This window comes from Hemicordylus capensis, chromosome 2 (genome assembly GCF_027244095.1).
Source record: "Hemicordylus capensis ecotype Gifberg chromosome 2, rHemCap1.1.pri, whole genome shotgun sequence".
Lineage (NCBI taxonomy): Eukaryota > Metazoa > Chordata > Lepidosauria > Squamata > Cordylidae > Hemicordylus > Hemicordylus capensis.
Window position 1 is genome coordinate 62,113,493 of NC_069658.1, and position 26,931 is coordinate 62,140,423.

Below are 26,931 nucleotides of genomic sequence, written 5' to 3' on the forward strand. Positions count from 1 at the left end.
GATATTGATAAAATGCCTGCTGATCAAGCTTTCAATTGGAGAAAAGCTGCAGAAGAAGAGATCCAATCACTATATAAAAATAATACTTGAATACATGCAGAGCTGCCTATGGAAGCAAAACTGTAGGGTGCAAATGGGTTTTCAAAGTGAAGCTCGATGCAGAAGGAAATGTCCAATGCTATAAAGCAAGGCTAGTAGCTAAAGAATATTCTCAGAAATATGGTGAGGATTATGAAGGAACTTTTGCCCCAATAGTAAAAGACCTTTCTATAAGAATATCCCTTTGAATTGGAGCAGTGAGGAAAATGTACGTAGGCCATTTAGATGTCAAAACTGCATTTTTACATGGTGATATTAAGGAGGATATTTACATGGAGCAACTGTCAGGGTTCGAGGAATCTGGTAAGGAGGGACATGTGTGTAAGCTCCAAACAGGGGCATAGCAAGGTTGGAGTGGGCCCAGAGACAAGATTTTAAAATGCCACCCCCCAGCCGGATGCTGGACTAGATAGGCCTTGGGTCTGATCCAGCAGGGCTGTACTTATGTTCTTATGAAATGGCATGGATACACAAATTGTTGCAAGACTTTGAAGCTGATGAACCAAAACCAACAAAGGACAATCAAAGTTGTATTTCACTTTCACTTATGGAGACCAAATCTAGAACAAAGCATATTGACACAAAATACCATTATGTATGTGATGTACAAGAAAAGGGTCTCATGGAGCTGAAATACAGCCCAATGGACAAGATGTTAGCAGATGTACTCATAAAGCCATTGCAAAGAGATTATTTTCTTGCATTGTGAGAGATGGTGAAAGTTGTTGACCGTTGCTCAAGTAATGAGAAGGAGTGTTAGAAGTGAGAATGCTAAAGCATTCCTCTTCCCACCACATCCAACCTCCAATATTCAATGTTTTTTGGAGCTTTTCCTGATACCAGGAACCTAATCACCAATTCCCCATTGCTCTAATGCCTCGATATTCATGGTTTCTGTATTCACGGTTGTAGCGTGGAACGGAACCCCTGCGAACATCGAGGTCCTCCTGTAACACCAAATTTATCCAAGTAGTGTTGAGTCATCCCAGACCAATCAGATCATTCTATACAAGTGAATGCTATTTGCATAGCGTCACACTGATATAAAGTAATCTGAATCATACATATTTATTTATTTATTTTTAATCGAAGGAAGATTTTAATAGCAATTGCAACTGTTCACTTCTCTGTGATCAGCCTAAACCGAAGCTGGAGACCAATTATAGGTTTTTTTCACAGCGTTGAAGGCAGATATACTTGTAGTATGTATAATCATCCCACTTCTCCCTCTATTGAGAATTCTTTATTGGGTGGTGGTGGGCGGTTGTATCATTTTTTTAAAAACCCATTTGACTACAGCCAATGGCGGGACAAAATAAATGGGAAGAGAAGTTGCTCTAAATATATTTTTCAATTCTCTTTAAAAACTATTGTTTGTCTCTAGCCTAACACACAAATTCCATTAAAACTGCAGGATCCAAAGCACTCCAAGGTCAGGTTTACAAAAAGTGTGAGAGATAACCTCATCCATAAGGTCTGCTGCAGTTCAAAAAGCATCCTCCATTTGGCTTCATTTTTTAAAGCTGGGCCACCATTCTTTAGTTGCCTCTCACTGACTCACTCTCTCACACATCAGTATCTCAACAGTAGGACAGCCAACACAGTATTGCATGATGGAATGCTCTCCACTGTCTGAACGGTAGGTATGTTCATGAACCTGTTTGGAGGTCCTTTTACAGGCTTCTGAACAGGTTTGGGCGGTTCAGCAGCTCGAAGATGAGGGAGAGGGTGAACTTATCCCTCCCTCTGCTTTCTCCCCACCAGCACTCCATTAGGTAAGGCACTGTCTGAGCAACAGCATGCCTCCCTGCTGCCCCGTTCCCTCTTTGGCCAGAAATGCCGAATGCGCATGCACACGCTGGGCACAGGCATGCGCACGTCTCGCACGTGCACTCGTATGCTGCCTCCCCAACGGAGCCTTTACTAATGGAGCACGAGTGGGCGGGGGGGTAAGTGCACCCTCCCCCACCCTTAAAGTTATCCGCTCCCCGCCTTCGCATTTCGCCCACCCAGTTCTGTGCACATCCCTACTGAACGGTGGTGTAACCATTCTAGGTAATCAGAAATCATGACAGGTGATAACTTACTAGAAAAAGTTACATTAACCTGAAACTACATGGGAGGCCCCAGTACACTAAAATTCTCTGGGGCATTTTCACAAAACTTAACAGGCATCTAATAAATCCTAGGCATAACCTGGTTTTGACAAAGAAGCAACCAAGTGGTGTGCTGATGATGAAGCTTGGTTAGGAAGCTTACATATCAAATACCCCATCTTGACCTTACATAGACCTTTCTATGAAATTTCAGCAATAATCCAGCTAAGAAAGACTTGTATCCTGAATGGATCATATTCAAAATGTACCTTCTATGACTCACTTTTACACTTCCAAGTTTTTTCTCTGTCGTCATATGGCCCACCTTCAGTAGGGTGATCTAACCGCAAGATAGACTGATAAGCAGCAATATACAGACAAGAGATCAATAAACCAACAGGATGCTCGCTTCAAATGTTTGCAATGTTTTTCCAAATTTTGACCAGAATTAGGAAGATTGGCATTGAGAAGTATTCTTCATACACACCTACAAAACAGCTACAGATTATTTTGAATACTGTTGTTTGGGGGTGGGGGGATGAATAAGAAAAGGGCCATCTATTTCCCCATATCTATGTTGAGAATTTCCAGTAAATTCTATGGGAGTGCCATGTATGGACTCAAGGTATATTACTTTTCAAATAATTTCAGCAAAGTCAGATACTTAAAAGCTATTTCATCACATCAGCTTCCGCCTTGGAATAGCAGGCAGGAATTACATTGCTGCCCTGTTAAAATGTTAGCAACCACATTTCATTTTTTGAAAAGGCAATTTATTTGTGCTGAAATAAAGAGTTGATTATATCTCTTATTACTGTTACAAGAACTTGATATATCACAAAGAGGAAGAGTTACAACATGTACCAACTATCAACTAGGAAAAATGAATCTGATTCATAATTCACTTTGAGAATGTCTAGTTAGTCAATCAAGTGATTTGTAATCATAAAGGCTGCCAGGAATTGAATGAATAACGGGCCATACTAAAATCCTTGGATTTCCTAGTATTCTTATTTCATTATGTGACTTTTATTGCAATTGCTGGTAGTTGTCTCTACTTCAGTAGAACAAATTAAACACCATATCATTATTTGCATGAATCTATTTGGCTATTAAGTGCACATACAAAGAGAGTGACCACTCAAGTAACAGACAAAACTAGATTTTTCTCCGTAGAACCTGAACATTTTTACGATGTAAAGCTTATGGAGAAACAAACCTATCCTCCCTACCCCCATTTCCTCCTGAAAGCATTTGGGAGGTAATGAATCTTAGCATAGATCATACTGTTACAGTACATTTTCTCAAGTTATTTTATAACTATAGAAATGACATAATTCATATAGTATGCCTTCTGTTCAACAGCAGCATCCTTTTCCCTGCCTCTTAATCTTTACAGACCATCAACCTATTCTCTTAGCTAAAAAGCAACAACCATATTATCGCATACTAAACAGCATGTGATCTCCAAATGCAGATTTCTGTAAAAACAGTAATCCAACTAAAGATAAGGAAATAGAAATCTAAGCTGCATTGCCAGAAGTTGTCATTTGACACATGTCTTCATGTATACATTTCACAGTCATTTGGTTTCTTTTCACATCATGTTTTTTAAGATAGGCTTCTGATATCACAGAGGAAAACCTTAGCAGGTTATTACATATTAATTTTTCAGACATGTATTCATCATGTCAAAGGTACCCAGAGTTTGTTTCCTGTTTTTACATTTAATCTCTAGTATTTTGTAATGTAGTATTAGGTTTTTTATTTTTTTGACCACACATAATTAATCCAAATATAATAAGACTGTGTGGATTATAAAACACATTATAATATAGAGACCATTCTCAGCAATATATACTGTGTATGTATTAAAGCCCTTTTTCCCTTAAAAAGAAAAAAAGCTTTAAAAATGACATGACTGACATATTCAGTATGATATATTTTTACAGTTCCATTGTTGATCTTCTAGACAGAAGGACCATAAACTCTACAATTGCTTTATCAGCTGTCTATCAGCAATCCATGTGTGTGAATCAAACCACCTATTAAAACTAATTGTGAGTTCCCATAAAAATTGATCCAAAATATGATTGTTAACTTCCTCCTGCAATGAAACATAGCCAGCTCCAGGACGAATATGTGAAATGTGGTACTAACAGTATACCAACATCACATAACATTTCAGTACAGAATAAAGATTTCTCTTTCTCCAAAGAAAATTGTGAAAGAAAAATGTAGAGTGTACTGTCAATTACATTAATTTAAAATACATATTCCAGGTGTTTGCTTTCTCTGCCTATAGACCCTTACGTAATATTTCTAATTGTTTGCAGAATCTTTAGTGTTTTCATATTTCTTATCATTTTTAAAGGTCTATAACTTATAGCTCTATATTTTAAAAGCACATTTGTAAAATTAAGAATTTGTACTTTCTCAATATTCATAGTACAACCTTGAGATCACTGTGCTACAGCAGAAAAATCAAGCCTAATGACAATTCTATTGAGGAGTTAAATTGACAATGCCATTAAACAAAGTGAAAGAAGAAGAAAACACAAAAACCCTTCATGGAATTAATAGTGTCATATTTCATCATTGAAATTGATATTAGTTTTAGTGCTACAATTGTTATAACACACCCTGAACTTTTTGCAGGGGGTTAAGCTCCTGTTGGTTATAGAGTAAAACAACATTTGTATGTTTGCACTATGTATGGTTCATAACCTAAAGCCTTACAGTTAAAATGTGGTTTGGTATGTAAATACAGGGATATGTTTGATCGGCAATTCTGTACCAGCATAAATTGGCAGGAGAAAGTGCATGGTTTTTACAAGATTTGAGGTTTGAATTCTTATGAATGTAAACAGCTTTATTATTTAAATCTTGATTCCGAAAAGCTCCTGCATGCCATTGAAGTTTGCACTTGGTAAATGTTTTGCCAAACAGGGATCAAATGAAGAATGTACTTAAGTGCCTTGCTGACTCCATTTACTTATAAATATATACCATCAAAATCAATGGGACGTACTTCCAAGTAAATGTGTTGAGCATAAGTGGGTTATTTATGATCTAGGCTATGATCCCAAGCACATTTTCTTGGAAACAAGTTCTACTGATATCCATGGGACTTGCTTTCACATAAATGTCTTTAGAACTGAAGTTACACTATTAAGGATCACATTGTTAACGTTTATGGGCAGCACAGTAGGGGCTGCTTATTATAAATTAAGCTTGCTAGCTGAATCTCAAGCAATCCAAACCTCCTTCTCTTCTTTATGCAAGAAACCCCATGAAAATACACCTAGGAAATGTAATGTATGAACTCACGCAAAGGTTACCAAACTGCAGTCAGATGGGTTGCTTTCCTATCTATCTGGAACAAATTGGAACTAACATATTTAAGTCTCTACAACACATTAACATTCCTGAAGTCCTCCAGGCTCCTCAGAGCCACTTTTGTTAATGGTAGCAATTTTCTCAATACCCTGAAATGTAGTAAAACTAAAAAGCTGCTAAGATGTTTAATGCAGTGTAGAGTTACAGAGACAATTGGATATAACTAATTCTGATAGCTTGGTCAAACATAAGAATATACATTTGCAAGATCCGACCATTTGCAACAAAGGGGACCCGTACAGAACAAAGCATTCCTGAAGCAACTTTTAGCACTCTGTCAAATACCGTTTTAATAAAAGAGATGCCTGTAAGAAAAACTAAATATGCCCTCTTTCTTTTCTTTCTCCCTTTGAATTAGTCGAAATGCACTGTTCTTTAAAATTGGTAAATTTTAACTAAATCAATGAGTTGAATTGTGCTACACTTCACATGTTTTGGCAAACAAAATCACTTTGATATAACAACACAGAGAGAAGAGGAAGTGGATGTTACTATCATTAGTCTAAAAGCCCTGCAACTGAAGAGGTTAATGGTTGGGCAGGAGACCATGCTTCCTCTCCAAATACTGTTCAAAAGTGTTTGCATTTTAGCCACTTGAGCCCTCCCTTCATCTTGTAAATCAAGCCCATTAAACCTCTAGGTGAATAGTAAAGCATTCCGCAAAAACAAAAATTAATTAAGACCCATCAGGCTACTAGATCTTCACAACACATAAAACAAATGTGTTATAAATTATTTCAGGGAAAACCAAAATCAGGATAAATTGCGTGTGGACGGCAGGGGCGGGGGGGGGGAGTGTTATACACAGAACTAACTATGCAAGAATCTTAGCAAGAGAGACATTTGCTTCTGTACAAAACCCAGATCAACTGTTTACTGACTGTGGGCAGTAACAATAGGACTGGAATACCCACATACATGAACAGATATACTTAAACATGTTTTTTACAGCCACAAACCTACAATTTAACTGAGAATACTCCAGACAGGTTTGGTAAAAATCAGCCAACCTGGAATACTGCTTTTTCATTGCATATCAATTGACAGAGTCATCACCCCCTGGTAGCTTCTGCTACACCAGCCAATTAGGATGAGCATCTGTGCTCACATGATCCTCCCTCCCTTTCATTTCACTTGGATTTGCACAGGAAAGTTTCTAAATGTCCTTTAAGAACAATACCAGAATGTACCAAAGCCCACAAGGAAAAACTCTGCCATTTATAACCTACCAAGGATGCCCCCTGTAGCCCAAGCACAGTCACCAAAACCATTGAAGTGGCCTGATCATCACTCTCCCCAGTTGCCTTTGAGTACAACATATTCTGCACAATCGTGCCTGATTCAGGTACATGCTGGTCACTGGTCTGTGTCTGTTCTACAAGCTCATCCATGCCTGGGGTTAGGCTGCTCAGTTTGGTTCAATAAAAGAACCACTATTTTCACTGCTCATCATGGATTTGTCTTTATTAGTGGTCAAATGATCAACAGGCTTTTCAAGTGACTCTTGATGTTCGCATACAAAGCCAAAAAAAAAAGTGCTTTTATTCATTTACTTAAATAAAACATGCTCTGAAAATGGAATGATCTTTCTTTTTAAATTTTCCCAGTAGGGCTACTCTTAGCTTCAGCTGATGCAAACTGGAATCAAAATGATGTGAATTTGTTTTGAAAGTTAAAAACTCCCTTTTATTTCACAGAGCACTTTTTTCTTAACATTTTATTTTTTAAAAATAGTTTGTATAGTTCTTAAGAGTTTAATATATGCAGCTTCAAAAATGCCATGTCGGCGGGGATAGGAGGGGTGCTATCTCTTCAAGAAAGTCTTATTCAGATGAAAGGCAAATCCCCAATAGATCAGGAGATGTTAATGATGTACCAGTACTAAAAAAAAACAACAACCTATAGGATTTCAGGACATCATGTGGACAGAAAGTAAGCTTTAACTATGTGTAAATCCAGCATTGGCATTGAGTGGGGAAACTCAATTTTGCCTAAAGACAAACTGATCCTAAGGTCACAGCTGGAAGTGCTGTGTGTGGTCTCACCCAGCGCTATTTTAGATCTGGTGCTGAGTGTTAATCTCATGGGCACTTTGAATAAAATAACTGAGAATTAAGTATTCAAACCATATACATTTGAGAAAACACATCCTAATGGAAGATTAAGCCTTTTCCTGACAAGCATGGAGGTACTTTTATATGCAGCTCTTAGCACTGATGAGTGTTAAAAGGTACAGTTGGTGTAAAATCTGTGAGGAGACCTCACATCAATAGGTGGGCACTCCTTGTCCAGAACTGTTTGGCGGGTTAATGTTTACTGATCTAGCCAGCTCTTGTTTCTCTCCAGCTCTGAAGGGATGAAAACTGCAGCCTTGTTTTAGACTTTCAGATTTGGGCTTCACTGAAATTCATCTTCCTGTTTTATTGCAGGAGGCAGAAGAAGACAGGGACAAAGGGATGTAGGGACTCTTTGGGCTCTGATTTGCCATGCAGTGTGAAAGAGGAAAGAGCAGTATAAAAGCGAAGATAGATAGATAGATAGATATGTTCTCAAGAGCCATTTAAGGAGAGTTTTTCATCAACATTCTCCTCCATTATAACGAGTCTTACCAAGCACACTTGTCTACTAATTACACAAGGCTAAAGAGACCATTTGAAGTCTTCTGAGACAGACTTCTGTAGGTCAGGGAGTATGCCAGCTTTCAGGTAACACTGAGCTTTTCACCCGACAAGAACAAGAAGCATCACATGGAGATCTGGCCTGCCTAAATCAAAGATTACTTAAAACTTTAGCAACATGTGCAGCACAGTTCTGTGCATGTTTACTTGCAAGTAAGTCTGAGTTCAATGGGGCTAAGTTAGCAAGCACTGAATTGCAGCCATAGCCTGTCTAGATGGTGTGGGTTGTTTTGGGCTTTTGACAGAAAGCGGGGCTGTGGTGGCTTTAAATCTAAGTCTTGACGGTTGAATCCGTGCCATTATATCACACCACGATGCTTTATGCACGTTCAAAGGGTAATATTTTCATGCTTTTAAGAATCCTACATTGACATTGTAGTGTAACACCCTGAGGAGAAGAGCCTCATGCTCTGCTTTGCTGTGACATTGAATCAGTCCCAGTCTATACACCTTTAAGACTGCATTTATTCATGCTAACAGACCCCAAAACTGTGCAATTGACAGCCCAAGCCTATACATGTTTACTCTGAGGCACGTCTCATAGTCTTCAAAGGGGCTTTCTCCAGTTAAATGTGTAATTAGGATTGCAGCTGTAGGCCTCAAACCACTTTCTCCCCTTGAAATAATCATGGAACTCATTGAGCCTCCTTTGAGGAAAATCACAGAATGTCTCTGCTTTCACTAACTGCAACTTAAGGGAACTTAAGGGAAGGAACTCTGACAGACCACTATTCTGCTGTCAGTTCTCCAAGCTACTTGTTCACATGGTGGACAAATGAATGATATGCTATATGTCGTAGTAGTTCTTTTATTGCAGCCATAGGCCAAACAGAATATGCTATATGAGTCGCCTGGTCTATTCTTCTGTTCTCTGAATGGGAAAGGTGCAAGAGTTCCCTGCCTCACCCTTCCCTATTCATTTCAATAGAGTCTTGTGGGAGAACTTCCACGTGGATTGCACTCATCCACTTTTCTTCATAACTGGGGGAATGGCTGCCTAGAATAGCTAGCCAAAGTGTTTCAGAGCAAGAGTTGGACATGGAGGTGGGCAGACTGTCTTTAGTAGCTACACAGGGTTACATAGGAAGCTGCTGCCCACCGAGTTAGACCTTTGGTCCAGCTAGGTCAGTACTGTCCACTCTGACAGGCAGCAGGTACTCCAGGGTTTCCCAGTCCTAACTGCAGATGCTGGGGATTAAACCTGGGACCTTCTGCATGCAAAGGAGATGCTCTTTCACTGAGCGAGGGTCCTAACCCATGACAGACAGAAGTTAAACAGGAACAACTTTCCCCATCCCCACTTTCCACCACCCCAGCCAGCATGGTGTAGTGGTTAGAGTGCTGGACTAGGACCGGGGAGACCCGAGTTCAAATCCCCATTCAGCCATGATACTAGCTGGGTGACCCTGGGCCAGTCACTTCTCTCTCAGCCTAACCTACTTCACAGGGTTGTTGTGAAAGAGAAACTCAAGTATGTAGTACACCACTCTGGGCTCCTTGGAGGAAGAGCGGGAAATAAATGTAAAATAATAACAACAACAACATATATCTCCATGCGAGAGAAAGCTTCATCTGTTGGATTTCTGCCCATCATACAATTGTTAGAGACATAAGGTCCCTACAAATGGTGGCAACTCTAGTTATAGGAGATGCACAAGTGGATCGGAAGCAGTTTTACTCAGAAGGCAGTCCCACCGGGTTCAGTTGAACTGACTGACTCCCGAACCAGTGCGTTCAAGCAGCGTTTGCAACTTTAGATTCCATGTCCCACCCCTGCAACGAATGCCTGGCTACAACAGTGAGCTGAACAGTGAAAGCCTGGCTACAACAGTGAATGCCTGGCTACAACTACCTTGAAAAAGTGCCTGGCTAAACTACTCCAAGGAAGCCCTCTTGAAATTAAGTAGCCCTTTCGAGTAATTCCTATATTCCCAATCTGTAAACTGGGGATATTGCTGCGGCCCACCATGGAATTTGTGTTAAGGGCAATAGCAATCAAGTTTCTGGAACAACCTGGCGCATTTTTAAAAGGGCCATGTTAACCATACAGCTTTGGTATTTCAGATTAATTCACACACTGGACCTCAGGGAGGAGCAGCTAGTTCTCAATATGCAGATGTTCACAGAAAAGAGCGGTTGTCCCGAATCCCCAACAAGGCGACCAGAGCTTGACAAAAAGCTCTCACCTAGCAGAAAAACTCTCCCTCTTTGAAACCGACCACATACCTCCCACAGTGGCTTGGGTGAAGTCACGATCTTCGGGCATCCCATCTGAATCGAGAAGATGCTTTGGGGAAACCAGAGTTTTGCCAGACAAAAGCAGTTATCGGCCAACTAACTGGTTGAGACGGATCCCACAGAGCTGAAAGCTTCCTCGTCGATGTCACGTCGAGTGCCGCTGCTTCTCTTGTCTGGGCCGTCTTTGCAGGAGTTGCGGCGCCCTGTGAAATATACCCGGACAAGTATATACTCACAACTTTGGCCCAAGTAAAGCAGATATGGAGACATATGGAAATATGGAGTAAAGCAGATATGTCTAGAACTGGGGAATGCCAACCCCACTGCTTTCTGGGAAAACATGCCTGGAACAGTTTTTATCAGCCCTGTCTGATCACTAGGTCTCAGAGCATTAAATCTCCATGAATCACGAGTTTCAATGGTCGTGTGGTTTCCTGAGATTTTGCTCGGAGAAGCAAAAGATTGTTCAGGACTGATGACTTATCAACATTTCGCCTCTCCCGATTCAGGCAATGCCTTGTTTATTTCCTGATCATAAATGGGCTTTTTTCTGAGCTGAAAACAGTCTCCTTTTGTTATCTGGGTTTCAAATATAGGAAGCTGGTCGATGCACCGATGCATCGGTTATTAACTAGACAGTTAATCAGCTTTTTTTTTTTTTTTAAGGCCCTTTAACAGGCTGACAGCCTACTAATTGCACGGAAAATATAAGTTGATACTACTAAATCAGTGCAGTTTTCCACACTGGAAAGAAATCGGTCTGGTGAGTTATTCCAGGGTTGCAATCCTATGCAGGCCTACCTGGAAGTAAGACCCACTGAACTCAACAGGACTTGCTTCCGAGGAGATGTGCGTGCACTTCTCCAAAACATACTTTTTTTAAAAAAAGAGAGATAAGGTTCCCTAAGAGATCCGAGTTGCAGATGAGGGGCGACAGTTTTCGGTTGTAAGGCACCTCCCAGACTTCCATGGGGGTAAAAGTCCAAATATGCGGGCTAAACTGGGGTGTGGCTCAGGCTCGGCAGCATCCTACGTAACAGGGGGTTGTTTCTCGGTGCTGCGTATGTGCGCAGCCACCACTCAGCTCCAGCGCTTGGCCACCTTCTCCCAATCAAAGGGCCCTCTTAACGCTTCCAGACAAATTGATCCGACGGTTTTCTCTATACATGGCACTCGGGAGGCGACTCTGAAGCCTGACGTATCTTGGCAATATCGCAGACAGACATACAGAGAGACAGATCGATAACAGATTAGCTATAGGCCAGCGCTTAATATGGGAAGAATGGACTGTGGCTTGCTTTTCCTTGTTTTCTTCTATGGAGCCAAACGCCACGCACTTTAATGGTTTTCCGATGGCCTCTCATTACGCTGGGACCGTGCATTGTAGCTGAGGCGCACGCTAAAGAGCGGGTGCTGGGGGCCAGGCCCACCGAAAACAATGGCGGAGCTCCCGTTGATCGTCCGGGCTGTCCTTTTCGCCCCTGGTGAGAGGTGTATAATCCTCCCTAACTGGAAACTGACCCGGAGAGCCCCGATTGTGACCACTGAGTGGCGAAAGCAGAAAGCATTCTGTACATGTTCAGAGGCACTCGTCTATTATGTTCTAGAAGTAGTGCTCACATTAACAGATTGGCGGGGGGGCGGGGGGGGCCTAGGGCTTGAGTTAGTCTTTCTAAAAGGGGCTATGCTTTGGCTAACAATGAAAAATCCCCCGCCCGCAGCCTACCCACCACAATTCGAGCAATGACGTGAGTTGGCATTGGTGCTGAGCGCAGGATTCAGAGAACGTGCGGGGGCTCAAACCCCTTCGCAAATGAATCCTTAGTCATTCGCAATTCCAGTTGATCCCCCCCCTTTTTTTTCTCTTTCCTCCTCCCCAAGACACACACACACACACACATATATATATATATTCACAGACCTGTTACTTTCTGAGCACCTAGCCCAGGCAACCAACTTGTTCCTGCGAGTTTAAGAGCTCGGCGCATCTATTTTTACACAAAACTGGCTGATTTGTCTTAGGCTATTACTGTCTATTACTGCTGGAAGTCCCGGGGAAAGGTGGGAAGCGGCGGATTCTGGCAATCTGCCTAAAGAGAAATCAATGAAACAAATTAATCCTTCGCAGGCTGCAATGACACAGTAATCCATCATTCAGGACTGCTTTTATACACCAAATCAGAGAGCAGAGGGAAAAGCCCAAGGGGACATCGCAGACAACAACTTACACCAACACTGGGAACATACAGAGGAATCCGTTTATTTAAAGAGGATAGATTTCACTTGATTGCCTGTTTCGTCCTATAAAGATTTCTTGTTCCCCTCCCCTTCCCGACTGGTGAGAAACCAATAGGTGAATGGCTGTATTTTCGGAGCCTTGTTTTTCTCCGAGTGCTGCTTTGCCTCTTCCGAATCTGAACAGACTTTTCAGCACCTGAGGCCTAGAACAGTTGCTGTTTCAACGCCACATACCCAAGATCACACCCTTCTGCACCACATTAATCAATCTGGAGCAAGTGTCCCTCCCCCGTCTATACTCACAGCAGTCGCTAACGCTGGTGAGATTAGGAGCCCCGCTGCAAATAGTGAACATCTCTCTCTTCTACACCACCGGGGAGGGGGGGGGTGATTAAGATCACGAATCCATCTTCACCACGCAATCTGATGTGCTCCCACAGATGTAAGCCCCACAGAACACAGTTGGATTTGCTTCAGAGTAGACATGCATAGGATTGCTTTCTAAGTGGCCTTTAATATGCATCCAAATATGCATTTTCCTGGTCCTTGGGTTTTTAAAAAAACGAATAACTGGCTTGCGGATTTAACTAGCCTGTCATGTTCAGAATCGGACTATTTCTACTCTTCCACTATATGCAGTCACCAAACACACCAAGAAGCACCAAATGCTTGTTAATTAATCTTGTTGTTGCTCCCGTCCACTAATCTGGAGCAGGAGCGGCCAACCTGAGGCTCTCCAGTTGTTTGGGGACTACTACAACTCCCATCATCCCCACCCGCAACCTGTGGCTGGAGACCCTAAGTTTGGCCACCCCTACTCTAAACTAACATAGGAACATAGGAAGCTGCCATATACTGAGTCAGACCATTGTCTTCACCGACTGGCAGCGGCTTCTCCAAGGTTACGGGTAGGAACCTCTCTGCCCTATCTTGGAGAAGCCAGGGAGGGAACTTGGAACCTTCTGCTCTTCCCAGAGCGATTCCACTCCCTTAGGGGAATACCTTGCAGTGCTCACACTTCTAGTCTCCCATTCATATGCATCCAGGGCAGACCCTGCTTAGCTAAGGGGTCAAGTCACGCTTGCTACCACAAGACCCGCTCTCCTCTCCTTCCACCCTCTCTGGCTCTATACCTAACGTAGAGTGGAAGAAATCAGCTGTGCTCATCCTTCCTAACCTCTCTCTCCGTCGCTTACAGCAGGGGTCGGTCAAGACGGCGGAGTGATCCACGTCTGAACGACCTGCCCCCGCGCCACATAGGGGTCAAGGGTCTGCTACCCAGCCTCAGTGGCGAAGGGAGTCCAGAATCGAAGGGAGTTTTCCGTTTCACACGGCACACAATCCTACTCATTGGAGTGGAGCAAGGAGCGGGCGTCAGGGAGAGGAGTCCCGGGAGGGGCGCCTAAAAGTAGCCAGCAGCTATTACCCGCTTTTTCTAGGCGAGACCTTGCGAAACGCAGCCGACGGTGCCAGTGGAAGTTCGACAGCCTTTAAGGTGCCCCTGGCCCTGTCGGGTGGCTTTGGCTGCGTGCTTCACAGGGAGCCGGGATCCACCTTAAAAGAGGTGCTTTGCCAGTGGCTTGGATAAAGCAAACCCTTCCAGGAGCGAGCCTTACCTTCCCGATCGCCCACCCCCTCTGAAAGCGCCTCTAAGCCCTCGGCGGCTTGTTATTTCACACGCCTCACCTAACAAGCAAGAGGGATTGTGCATGGCTGCGGGGGGGGGGGAGCTGGGAGCAGGCGAGAGGCGACGAGGGGGGGGAAGCCATCTCTGCACGCAAGGCCGGGGGCTGCCAGGAACCTCCGCGTGGCAAGCGAGGCTTGTCAAGGTGAGCTTCCTCTCCCAGGCAGGACCGGGTCCTTGCTGGCACCCAGCCTGCTCTAGCGAGGGTCCGACTCCCATCCTGCCGGTGGTTGTTGTGAAGTCACCTTGACGATCTCCGGTTTCACCCACACAGGTAGGAGAAGGAGATCAGCTTTGGGGCATTCAGCCGCGGCGCGCCTGGATTCTTCGCCTGTCGCCAAATCTGCAGTTCTTCGTGCTTGCATACAGAGATCAGAGCCACCCATTCCATTCAAACTCCTGGGAGTTCGTTTTGCAATGGGTTTGATATGAACTACTGCACCCCATGTGATGGCTTGGATAAGGGGATGTGTGTGTCTCCCCAGCAGAGCTTATTTGAGCCAGTTAACCTATACTGCAGTGCTGGAGTTCAATCAAGAACTATTCGGAATGGTACCAAGAAGAATGGAGAGAGTGCCTCTGAGGATATGCAGAGTGCATTACTCCTACCAACTGGGTAGCCACAGATACTCCTCCTCTAGAATTAAAGGGAAAGGGCTCCCAGTAGAGCAGAGGATCTTGCTTGCAGATGGCTTTGGCACCTTTTGCTTTCACTGAACATGAAGATCGTGCACAGCATCGCGGTCCAGAAGGCACGAGTTCACTAGCAGCCACAAGTCAAGCCGAGATGTTTTCTAATGAAATGACCATCTATGCAGCTGATCAGAAAAAGGTGACCAAGTCCTAAGTTTAATTAAAAAAAAAAAGTTGCCATACTATTAAACTTGAAAATCAGAGAATAGGGGTTGGATAAGTGCTGTGCCAGGGGGTAACTACCTACACCTCGACAATTTCTCATGAAATCAGACTGCTTCATATTTTATAAAATGCTGTTTTGTGAGGTTTTCACCTGGACCTTGCACATATTTATTCAGGATTAAGTCCCACTTATCATCATTTTTTGTTAATTGCCTTAGGCGGCAAACAAAAGGGTGGCTTCTGGACCCAGATGCTGTGAAGGGTATTCATGTTCCATAAGCCCCACTGAACACAGTGGGATTTAGGTCTGAGTAAACATGGAAAGGACTGAGCTGTAGATCTCCTTAATTCTCTAAGTACCTGCAATTTCCCATATTCATTTCTTTCCTCTCCTTGTCTCTCACTTCCCTCCTCCCCGGTTGTTTTCCCCATTGTCATGTAAGCACCTCGAAGGCAGAGATCTGTCCATTTTTGCCTATATAAGCCTGTAAGGCACATGGATGGAATCTGCTTTCTTTACTCTAAGGGGAGAAATGGCAAGGTGCAGCAATAGAGAAGGATATTCCTAGCTCTTTAATTGTGGTGTTCAAGAGTGAATGTCAGCAAGCAGCCCTTGTTATGCCAGGATGCTGCAAGGATAAGCAATTATATCCCCGCACAGACACAGCTATGAAGGGTCCAAGACCTCTGTCCTTTCCTTGGGAAATGCCTGGTGTTGCTGGGAACCTTTTCGACAGAGGGGTAGCCATCCACAATCTATTTCCAACTACTGACATTTTTATTTATCTATCTATCATATTTGTATACCACCCAAAATGCAAGATTCTTTTCTTACTGAATCCCTTGGAGCTTCTCTAGAGTAAATGGAGAATGGTTTTTGATCAAACCATTTCTTCAGTAGCAGCCAACCCTGGTAGCTGGGTAGTAAGAAATCATCCATTTCAGCCTCTACATAAGAATGTTTTAGCTAAATTTGCCCATAACCTTTGTCTGTCTGCTCAAAAGCCCCACCCGGCATGTTGAGTTCCTACAAGGCTGCAAGGATGCATGCTATTTTTCAGACGGAATTGCAGGCCTCTCTCCCCATCCTGTTATTTCTGAAGTATGAAAAACAATCCTGTTTCAATGGTTTAAGAAAAACAATGCAGTAAACTGTAACTTCTCCTGGGGTTGAAAGTCAAAAGCAAAAGAAAATCCATTAGCGTTCAATCAAACTCTTTCTCTCAAGAGGGCTTTTGCTCGTTTGGGTGCAAAGCTGGTGTGACTTTCCTTTCCCTTAGAGAGGGCAGAGTAGGGAACACATATGATAGTGCGAGGAGGGATGTATGAAGGACTTTACACTATGCCAGCCGTGGAAATACCCCTTTGGTGTCTGATCCAGCCTGTCAGAGCACCCAGGAGCCAGATCCAGCTGTCCAAGCTTGGGAAAGTAGGGAAGAGACCCTCCATGGCCAGTCATAAAAGGAAACACCAGGGTCTAAAGACACAGAGCAAGGCCTGTCTCTGAACGTCCTCTGTCAGTTGGGGTTCTTATCACATATCCAACTTATTGATCCTGGGAAGCAAAAAAGTGCTGAAAAGACCCAGTTTATTTTCAAAAACATTAGTTACAGGGGCGTAAGGATCCCTTCAGGTACATCCCCTGATCTCTGGAAGCTTTATTCTCTAACCCCAGATGTGTGCAGGCACAGGGTTTCTCATTGCAAGTGGAATGCACTTTGCATATACTCAATTACACTCTTTTATACTCATTTTCACATCTTATAGCCCTCGGCATATGCTCAATTACACTCTTTTTTACTCATTCTCACATTATAGCACTCTGCATATGCTCAATTACTCTTTTTAACTCATCCTCACATGTTATAGCACTCTGCATATACTCAACTACACTCTTTTTTACTCATTCTCACATATTATAGCACTCTGCATATGCTTGATTACACTTCTTTTTACTCATTCTCAGATGTTCTAGAGCTCAATCCTAGTGTTCAGAATGGATCCCAGGGCTGATCTTTGGCACAGATAAAGGCCAAGATTAAGACAAAAATGTGTCTTAAACAACAGCTTCATAAGGCCATCCATATTTATAATGTACAGGTACCTACTTGGCACTTACTTGCAAGATGGTATGTTTTAAGACTGCAACTTGCAAATTACTGGCAAGGCCTCCTCATGAGCTCTTAACTGAGGTGGGATCAGACCAACATTTCCCAGTAATGATTAACCAATTATATACAATACAATGGATAATAATGCAACTTTCTGACAAGGTTTAATATTAAATGTAGCAGAAAGTTGCCACTAACTCGTTTTTGTTCTTGCTCTTATTAGTAACCTCCTCCACCTTTTTTATCCTCCATTGCACTCTAAGCAGCTCTATTATATTGCACCCTTGCAGAAATTTTAAAAACATCTCTTGACATACATATAAAATAAGTTTTTTTAAAAAAAAAAAATCCCAGTCCAACCAGCATAGTGTCCATCATCATCATTATCTTCATCATCAACAACAACAGACCAAATTTTTTAAAAAACTGAGCTGTAGTAGATCTAACTAAGAAGGAAATTGCATAACTGTAGCCTCCTATGTGCATCTAATGTAACATGGAGATAGGGTCGCTAAGATGGTGCTTTTGTTGATTGAACCAAACATGGTGGTAATGTGGGACCCAGGCCACTTAGAGCTTTCCTAGAATCCCAGTAAAAACCAATACCTTGAAGTGTGCCTTGACAGATAGGCCCCCAATCCTGCATCTAAAGTTTCTGCAGTGTCCCATTTATTTATTTGTATTTATTCATTACATTTATATCCTGCTTTTTCTCCAAGGAACCCAGAGCGGTGTACATGGTTATGTTTGTCCTCACAACAACCCTGTGAGGTGGGTGAGGCTGAGAGAGCAGTGACTGGCTCAGAGTCACCCAGTAAGTTTCATGGTTGAATGGAGATTTGAACTCAGGTCTCCCTGGTCCTAGTCCAATGCTCTAACCACTGTACCACACTGACTCTCCATGCAGTGAACAGTCCAGTGGTCTAGCCCTGAAGTTATGAAGGTTACAAAGACATGAAGGACACACCTAAGATGCTGGCCCTGGAATCCAATTCCTGCCTGTCTCTGTCTCTGCTTGTATCTGTCCCTCTGCCTTTCTGCTAGCCTCTGGCCTTAATAAAGAAATTCATTCATACATACATACTGTCTCTCTGCCTCCGTGTGAATGCCTGGAAGTTTTCCTTGTTGTTGACTACAACTCCCATAATCCCCAGCCAAAAGGCATTGCAGCTGAGGATGATGGGAGTTGTAGTCCACAACATCTGTTACAGGGAAGGTGGGGCTGTTGTTAGGACAAAGATGAGCATGATCCTAAATCACATTGACTCTTGAAAGTGCAAGGTTGATATCATGCATATGAAACCCTGCTGTTCCTTGAACGTATGCCGGGATATAGGAGTTCAGTGCAAAGGAGAGGCCAGCAGCCCCATTGTTCCTTCAGCAGCAGCAGAGGCATCACCAATAGAGATCCAGCCCTAAAAAGCAGGGGAAGTCTCTTCCTTCCTTCCTTCCTTCCTTCCTTCCTTCCTTCCTCAGATAGCTGCGGCATTGCAGGGACCTAGGGAAGCAGGATATCTTCTAGCCGTCATGAGATGCTCTTGCTTACAAAACTCTCACTCGCAGATAGATATTTTAGTCTTTAAGATGCCACAGAATCCATTATTCTTTTAAAAGCCCCTTCAGAGGCTGGACTCTGGCGATCCCAGAGGTGTCAAAGGTGCTGTATCTAGGACCCACCATCAGCTTTTCTCTCTGGGTTGCGGAGGCTTGGTTGAGCGTGACCTCCTCCCTGCCAGTCCTGGTCTCTGCTGGTGCCAAGTTTTCCCTTCCTTTGAACAGCTGCCTAATGCAAGGACCTGGAGAAGCTCCTGGGGTCAGGAGAAGTATGCTAATTGGGAGGGCCTAATTGCTTCAAGAAGCCAGGGGAGCCCCCTTGATGGGCTTGGCCTGTTCCTAATAAAATGAAGAAGCAGCACTGACTTCAATCCCAAAAGCGAGGGACTCCTGGAGTTTCGACAGGCAAACCAAATGACTTCACCTAGCCCCTTATCCCCCCTCAGATGACATCTTGAGGGAAAGCAGACTTCTCCCTTCAGCCTTCAGAGTCATAAATTGGTTGTGCCGAGGCCAGTAAATCTGGATTGATTTAAAAAGGCTTTTTCATCCTTCCAATCAAATGAAGTCACTGTTAATTGGATGTTTTCTGTTAACAGTGTCACTCCTGCCTATATTACCTGCTCACACATCCACTGGACTTATTACAACATCTGGCCCAGCACTTTTGGGTGGGGGGAGGGAAGGAGCTCAACCAATCCTTTTGGATGGAGGGAGATTTCAGCATCTCTTGGTTGAATTACCATAAGGCTCCTGAGCTGCTAGTCAGACAACCACAGTCTCTGACTGAACCGTGCCATGTACACAACTGCACAATCTCATTCCCAATTAAGTAGTTTGGAATAACCTTTGTCTCTTCATTCTAGGTTCACAATCACAATCCACGCCTTTTTTTTAACAGTTTCACCTACAAACACGAGATGAAAGGGAATCTAAAGTTCTTTTTAAATTATTGTTAGTGCTATTATTATTTTGTTACTTGTTATTGAAAAGGAGAAATAATTTTCCCCAAGTGGGTGGTTGAAGGAGAGACTGACCACCATTAAAGTTTCAATCCTATACACACTTCCTAGGAAGTAAATCTCACTGAACTTACTGGCTGATGTCATGAGGAAAATTACTCAAAGTAGCCCCATTGAAATTAAAAGGGAAAGTTAGACATTGCCCAACTTTTAATTTCAAGGGGACGACTGAATAATTTTGCTCCTCATGTCAGATATTGACGTTTACTTCTGAGTAAACAAGCTTTAGATTGGGTTTCAGTATGTATCTATATGCCACATGGACAAGACTGCATGCCTTTAGTGAGTCAGCCAGATCCTATGAATGTTGACCCAGTGGGAAACCCCACTGAATCCAATGGGGCTTACTCCCAAGGAGGTGTGTGTCGTATTTCAGCTCTAGAATCTTAGGGTAGGAAAGGACCAGAGATTCTCTGCATGTCATCCGTAGAAATTCTGTCAAAATGTTGGGATAAATGAACTTCTCTACTGAACCGGTTGGCATCTGCAAATAACAATAAAATAATATTACGTCAGCCCAAGCTTCTTCTGAGCCAGTTGCAGTGGCCGTATGCCTGGATTCAGATGCGATGACCTGACGGATTCTCTAAGAGCAGGCTGAAAATACGTGGAGCAGTACCAACTCTTTCAGATCAACAGAGAGTGTGTTGCACGCAAGCATTTTTCATCTATAATACAAAAAGGACCCTACAAAATCAAAACACTGTTATAAACCGTCTCCACCTCCGGTCAATAATGTGATATATACTTTTTCTCCTAATGAATAAATGATCATAGCTGCGATTTGTTTTGTTTTTGACGGCTATCCGCTCCGCCTTAAAAATGTCCTCTAAATATTGCACCATGATTTGCAGATACTGTGACAACTCTTGTATGGTGACCTGCCTGATTAATCGGTTAAAAATATGAGAAGTTAACTGACTGGAAACATTTCCTCTTCCAGTGTCTACCAGAATACGGCGACAGGTAGCTGAAAATGCTTGGTAGACCAAATTATGGATCATAACCTTCCTAAGCAAGATTTATGGCGTTGCTTCCTTCAAAAACGCCGGCTGTTACACGTAGGGAGAAGAGAACTAACTCGATGCATTGCAAAATGCCAATTTTTAAAAAAAAAAAATGAATGAATGAATGAAATCCAGCTTTTTCCTAGTGGGCCTGGTTAGTTTAAGTGTGGCATTCAGTAACTCAGTAAAGGATGGGGTTGTTTTGTACTTCTGCTTTCCAAGGCTGCAATCCTATCACCAAGGTTTAGACAAAGAGACCCACTGGTACTGTGGGACTCGCTTCCGAATCAACAACATGCACAGGATCTGTGCATCGTAAGGCATGACGCTCCAAGCAGACTGCTCACTCACTGGTCACCGGTCAGCTTGCACGGCTCAGTGCGGCTGCGGCTGCGTGTGACGGTCTACCAGGTGTCGGATAAAGAGACTAAAGCCAGCAAGCAGAAGATGCAGCCAGAGTCTCCCTGCTTGGCTTCAGCCAGCTAGCAAACGTGTCGTCTGGAAGTACAAAGTTGTTCCTAAGAACAACTTTGCCACTGAGATTCCGCTAGTAAAGTAAAGTGTTAGTAAAGTAAAGTGTGCCGTAGAGTTGGTGTCGACTCCTGACAACCACAGAGCCCGGTGTTTTTTCTTTGGTAGAATACAGGAGGGGTTTACCATTGCCATCTCCCCCACAGTATGAGATCATGCCTTTCAGCATCTTCCTACATCGCTGCTACCCAATATAGGTGTTTCCCATAGTCTGGGGAACATACCAGCGGGGATTCTAACTGGCAACCTCATGCTTGCTAGGCAAGCCATTTCCCGCTGCGCCATTAGCAGCTGGAGATTCCCCTGGTAGGGCTCCTCTGTTTTCAACACCTGCCCAAGAGACAGAAGTTTAGCCGCCGGTTTCCCCCAGAAAGCGACTAGCAAAGTTTCATCTCAGGAAGCAATTCACCGCACAGGAGCCCTTCCAGGAAAGAACCTTGGCAGCCCCGAACACAAGGCTGAAGCTCTCCCCTGTCATATTAAGAAATTGGGAGTGGAGGAGTGCAGGGAACCAGAGTTGGAGCTTGGAGGGGGTGAGAGAGAGAAAGGAAGAGTATTAGTTCTATAGATGCAGCCGAGGAGTGAGGTAATCAGGAGTTGGTTTGGGAAAGGAGAGATGGGTAGGAAAGGGGAATCTAGCTGTTGTTGCTAAGTGTATGGGACAAAGCGCTCTGCTCCTGATAAGAACACAGGGACATAGGAAGCTGCCATATACTGAATCAGACCATTGCTCTACCTAACTCAGTGTTGTCTTCACACACTGGCAGCGGCTTCTCCAAAGCTGCAGGCAGGAGCCTCTCTCAGTCCTATCTTGGAGATGCCAGGGAGGGACCTTGGGACCTTCTGCATGCAAGCATCAGGTGCTCTTCCCAGAGCGGCCCCACCCCCTCAGGAGAAAATCTTGTAGTGCTCAAGTGTAGACTCCCATTCAAATGTGAACCAGGGTGAGCCCTGCTTAGCAAAGGAGACAACTCATGCTTGCTCCCACAAGACCAGCACTCTTACCCCATCTTGGCAGTTTCCATTTTCCAAGGCTGAAGCTTGGCATTTCACAGATGTTAGCCTTGTGCGTAAATCCCGTTGGGTTCAGTGAGATTCGCTTCCCAGTCCTTGTGTATGGAATCGGATGCCTGCATGCAAGCCTAAACGTCCTTACCACGAAATAAGTCCCCTGGAACTCAGTGGGGCTTCTATGAAAACATACTAGACTGGCCTACAATATGTGGCAACCTCCCCCTTCGGAGAAAGCCCCAGGACGCTTTATTTGCGGGAGGAATGCAGCCACCAGCCGATTTCGCACTGGGGGCTGGAGAGAAGACCTTGGCAAGGGATGTCCTTTTTTAAAAAAAAATCCCGGCATGGTCTAAGGGCACACATTACAGCCACCTTGCGGAAGCTAAGCAGGTCTTGGTGTTGTCAGTGTTTGGAGGGCCCCAGCCACCTTGGGGATAGCTCAGTCAATGGCAGAGCATCTGCTTGGCATAGAAGGCCCCACGTTCAATCCCTGGGTCTCCACTCCAGATAGGTCCTACCCGAAACCTTGGAGAAGCCGCTGCCAGCAGTCAGAGCAGACAATACTGAACTAGATAGACCAACGGTCTGACCCGGTAGAAGGCAGCTTCTTGTTGTGTTCCTATGATCCATCAACTCCTGTCTGTCTTAAGACCGCTAGATTTTTTGCCCGGGTGTAGCCCCTTGGAACGTGGTTCCGAGCAAACATACCTCGGACTGCCTGAGCATCCCTTCTGCGTCCTCCGAGGAGCACATTGCCTTGGCCTGCCCACCCAGCTCCTCCTCGCCACCTGCTTCCCTGCAGGACTGCCTCCCTACGGCCTCCTTACTCGCAAGAAACCCCTCCTGAAATGCAGTGCGGTTTACTGGCACGGAGGCGCGCCTCGGAGGCCTGAAGGCCAGCCCGGCACCGCCACCCTCTCTCAAGCAGGCCTTTTGCATGCAGAAGCGGCCTTGCAGTGCCGGCCTGGTTCATGTTTTATGCATTTCGGCACTTTCCTCTCCGTTTCTCGCCGCGGCTGCTGCTGCCGCTGCCGCCGCCTCCGCCGTGGCTAAAGAGCTGTCCTTTCCCCCTAGGTGGAAAACATGCTTTATTAGTTTCATAAGGTCTCTATTCTCCCGCTCTCCATCTTTTCCCCCCTGCTCCCCCAGTCTTTTTTACAAGTTCCAATCTAATTGTGCCTTATGAGCTGCAAAACAGCCCAGAAAGCCTAATCATAACACTCTTCCCCCCGCCGCCTATGTCTACCAGGGCATCGCTGGCTCTCGAGATCTATGTGCCAATATACACTTGGACATGCACAGATCCTTCACCTATGTGAGCCCCTTATTTATTCCTCCTGCGCCTCACAAGCGGGCGCTCCTCTGCTCCTATACACAGCTGCGCCTCTGCGCCTCGCTCTCTCTTCCACCCATCGGTCTTTTCTGCTCCTGCCCGAAGTTCGGAGACTTACAGCCTGAGGCTATGGATGTCTACTCAGAAGCAAGCGAGTCCGCCGGAGTCCAATGGGGCTTCTCTCCGGTGTAGACTGGCAGCTGTTCAATATTATCTGAAAGTCAGCCCCTTGGACTCATTTGGATTTACTTCCAAGTAAGCAGACATAGACTGCAGCTGCACACTGCTGCGATCCACAATCCGGCTAAGCTGGAGCGCCACTGAGCTGTCCGATCCAGGAAGCAGTGAAGCCGGAGGGCTTGGCTCAGCCCTGGTTTGGGACTTCAGAAGGGAGCACTCCGCTCTAACTGCTTCGGAGAGTGGGCTCCAACTAGGCCCGAGGTCGGAGCAAATCGGAGCAAATCGGAGCAAATTGCACAGCCTCCTGATCAACTCCTCTGAGGCTAGCGGCACCCTAAGCCTACAGGAAAGATGTAGCGGGGAGGTTCAGTGGGAGACTGGTGTAAGGAACCGTGGAGCCGCCCGCTTGCATTGCTGGAGGAAGAGAGCAGAAACGAACACAGGTCACATTTCTCTGCAAGGAGGCAAGGACCTGGCAACGCCGGACTGGCAGCCAAAACACACCGCCTCTTTCTCTTGGCCTGCCCCACATCCAATGATCTCCAAGAACTGCCAGAGCATACTGTGGCCTGGAGGCCTCACTCCGAGGATCCAAAGGGCCCTCTGAAAGCCTCTAGGGTGCCTTTTTCTTGGCAAGCCGCAAACCGCTGCAGCTCCACTCCACCCACCAAAACCCACCAGTTTGTCAAGAACTACTCCGGTTTACAGTGCTTCGGATCATGCTTCCTCAAAAGCACATCCACTAATATCCTCGGGTTTTTCTCCGGCGCTAAATTAGCATGCTTAGGCCTTTCGCCCGATCCCGTTCATTTTTACTCGGAAGTGAGTCCCTCCATTATGCTTGCTTCCAAGTAAGTGTGCCGAGGATTGCAGCCCAAGGCATTCCTCTGCTTATTTACTTGGGAGTAAGTCCTATTGATCTTAGTAGGGAATACTTCCGAGTAAAGCTGCTTAAAATCGCGCTCTTGGAGCCCTCTGCTATGCATACAGAGAAGTAATGAAATGAGACAGACTGCAATCCGATGCAACCTTAATGGAGAGTAAAACCCATTGGACTGGGGGCTTACTTCTGAGTAACCATGCAAAGGGAAGTATGCCCAGGATTGCAACCCTACTCTGGCAAAACCTCTGTGGGGTCAGTCGGATTTACTGAAAGGGAGGCCCTGGTTGCGGCGGTGTCTTGCTGCTTAAGCGATCTGAGAGGTACAGATTAAAATTCAACAGCTGTAGCTAAAAACACCTGCGATCTACTTCTCGATATACAATAATGGGGATTAATTGCTTTTTACGCTTGGAGAAAGAACTCAAACCCGGAAGAGGAAGGTTATTCCCCTTCCAAGTGTAAACCAGAGGGGGGGGGGTCTGTTACTTTTATCTGGGTCAGGCAGACATTTTTAACAAGTATTGAAAGAGGATGAACCTCATATCCAGAGTCGAAATACATTCAACCCAATCCTGTGTGTGGTTAATCCCATCGATTTCACTGCGTTCAAGTTCTCCTGGATAGAAGGGGGCCGATGTACTCGTAAGCAATGCCAGTTTTTGGTGTGTTTTTTTCCCCTTCCCCCAAGGGCACTTGCTTCCCAGAAAGTCTTTAAGACTGGGTTTCGGAAAGTCTGGTCAACCTCAAGACTAGAAAAGACGAAAGAGGACTGGAGCATATTGGAGATTTTAAGCAGGCGTGCAAGAAAGAGAAGATGTTAAGTTTAACTTCCATGTTGCTTGTGGAAGGATAGAAAGTAAGAGGGAGGCGACGGAAAAGCCAGTGACCGGCCTTGCACCGAGGTAATAAGATTCCGCTTGACACCATCAGTGTCCTCTCTGCAGTCCACGGGCTACATACGGGAAAGGTGCACATTCGTACATGCTCTTCACATAGGTGTGAACAGTGCCCAAGCATACATATCTTTTGGGATACGCCTGTACACTTCCTTTATACATGCCATGTGCATGATGTATCTAATCTCACATATGGACAGATCTGCAACCGGGACGCGTCAGTAAACCTACTATAGGTACACCGCATATGCTCGAGATAGCTGTGGTCTTCCACACACTTATGGGGAGAAAGCCCCATAGATCTATGAACCAACGTGGGAAAACTGCAGCCAACGACAGAGTGATAGCGCGATCTTACCCTTTTTACCCAGTAAAATATACTCTTATCCAGTACAGTAATATGCCCTCTTATCCAGTACATCTAGGACTGGTGTCTTTGGTAGATCCCTGCACATTAGAAATCTATTACTTAGGCTTTCGTGCTCACACAGGTCCTATGGTGAATGACTGACGGGCTGCGGCTGGATTCTCCGTTTGGAAATATGATAAGCGATCGCTCACAGAGAGTTGCCCAGCAATAGCCCTCCCAGTCCCGAGTGGTTTTCCCAGAGCGGTTCTATCCCTTCTTCCTTATTGACATGCCACTATCCAGTGATTCCTCCGTACTATAGGAAAAGCCAGTGGGTGTGTTCAGGAGGAATGGGGCTGCGTGTTGCGGGATAGGAATCCTGTCCCATTCCAGCCGGAGGGCGACCAGTCACAAAAAAGCTCGGCTGCTCGGCAATGGTGAAGTCGCATCCTAGCTCAAACAATGCCTCGGTTTCACAACCTTCAAAGTGTTCTTGCTAGGATGACCTGAGAGTCAGCTGCTGAGAGAGAGAGAGAGAGAGAGAGAGAGAGAGAGAGAGAGAGAGAGAGAGAGAGAGCCTCTCCTATATTTGGGATGTAGGAACCTGCCTTATTTTGATTATATTTGTATATCTCGCCCTTCCTTCAAAGCACGACAACCCTGTGAGGTAGATTGGCCTGAAGCAGAGCTATTTCCTCAGACCATCCTCAGGTCTTTGACCTCCTTCACCCACCCCACCCCACTTTACTTGCTCCGCACAC

The 26,931-nt window shown here is 44.7% G+C and overlaps 1 long non-coding RNA gene across 6 annotated transcripts in view; it reads right to left on the minus strand.

Moving 5' to 3' along the window:
• LOC128348153 (uncharacterized) overlaps window positions 1-26,931 on the minus strand; it is a 115,501-nt gene that overhangs the window by 78,812 nt on the left and 9,758 nt on the right. For 5 of the 6 annotated variants that reach the window (XR_008317964.1, XR_008317962.1, XR_008317968.1 and 2 more), the window contains exons 2-3: window positions 12,432-12,596; window positions 10,499-10,713 (exon numbers count right to left, since the gene is read on the minus strand). This is a non-coding gene — a long non-coding RNA (uncharacterized LOC128348153). Of the gene's footprint in view, window positions 1-10,498; window positions 10,714-12,431; window positions 12,601-13,051; window positions 13,508-26,931 lie in introns of those variants that run through there. The other variant, XR_008317965.1, reaches the window with a different exon arrangement.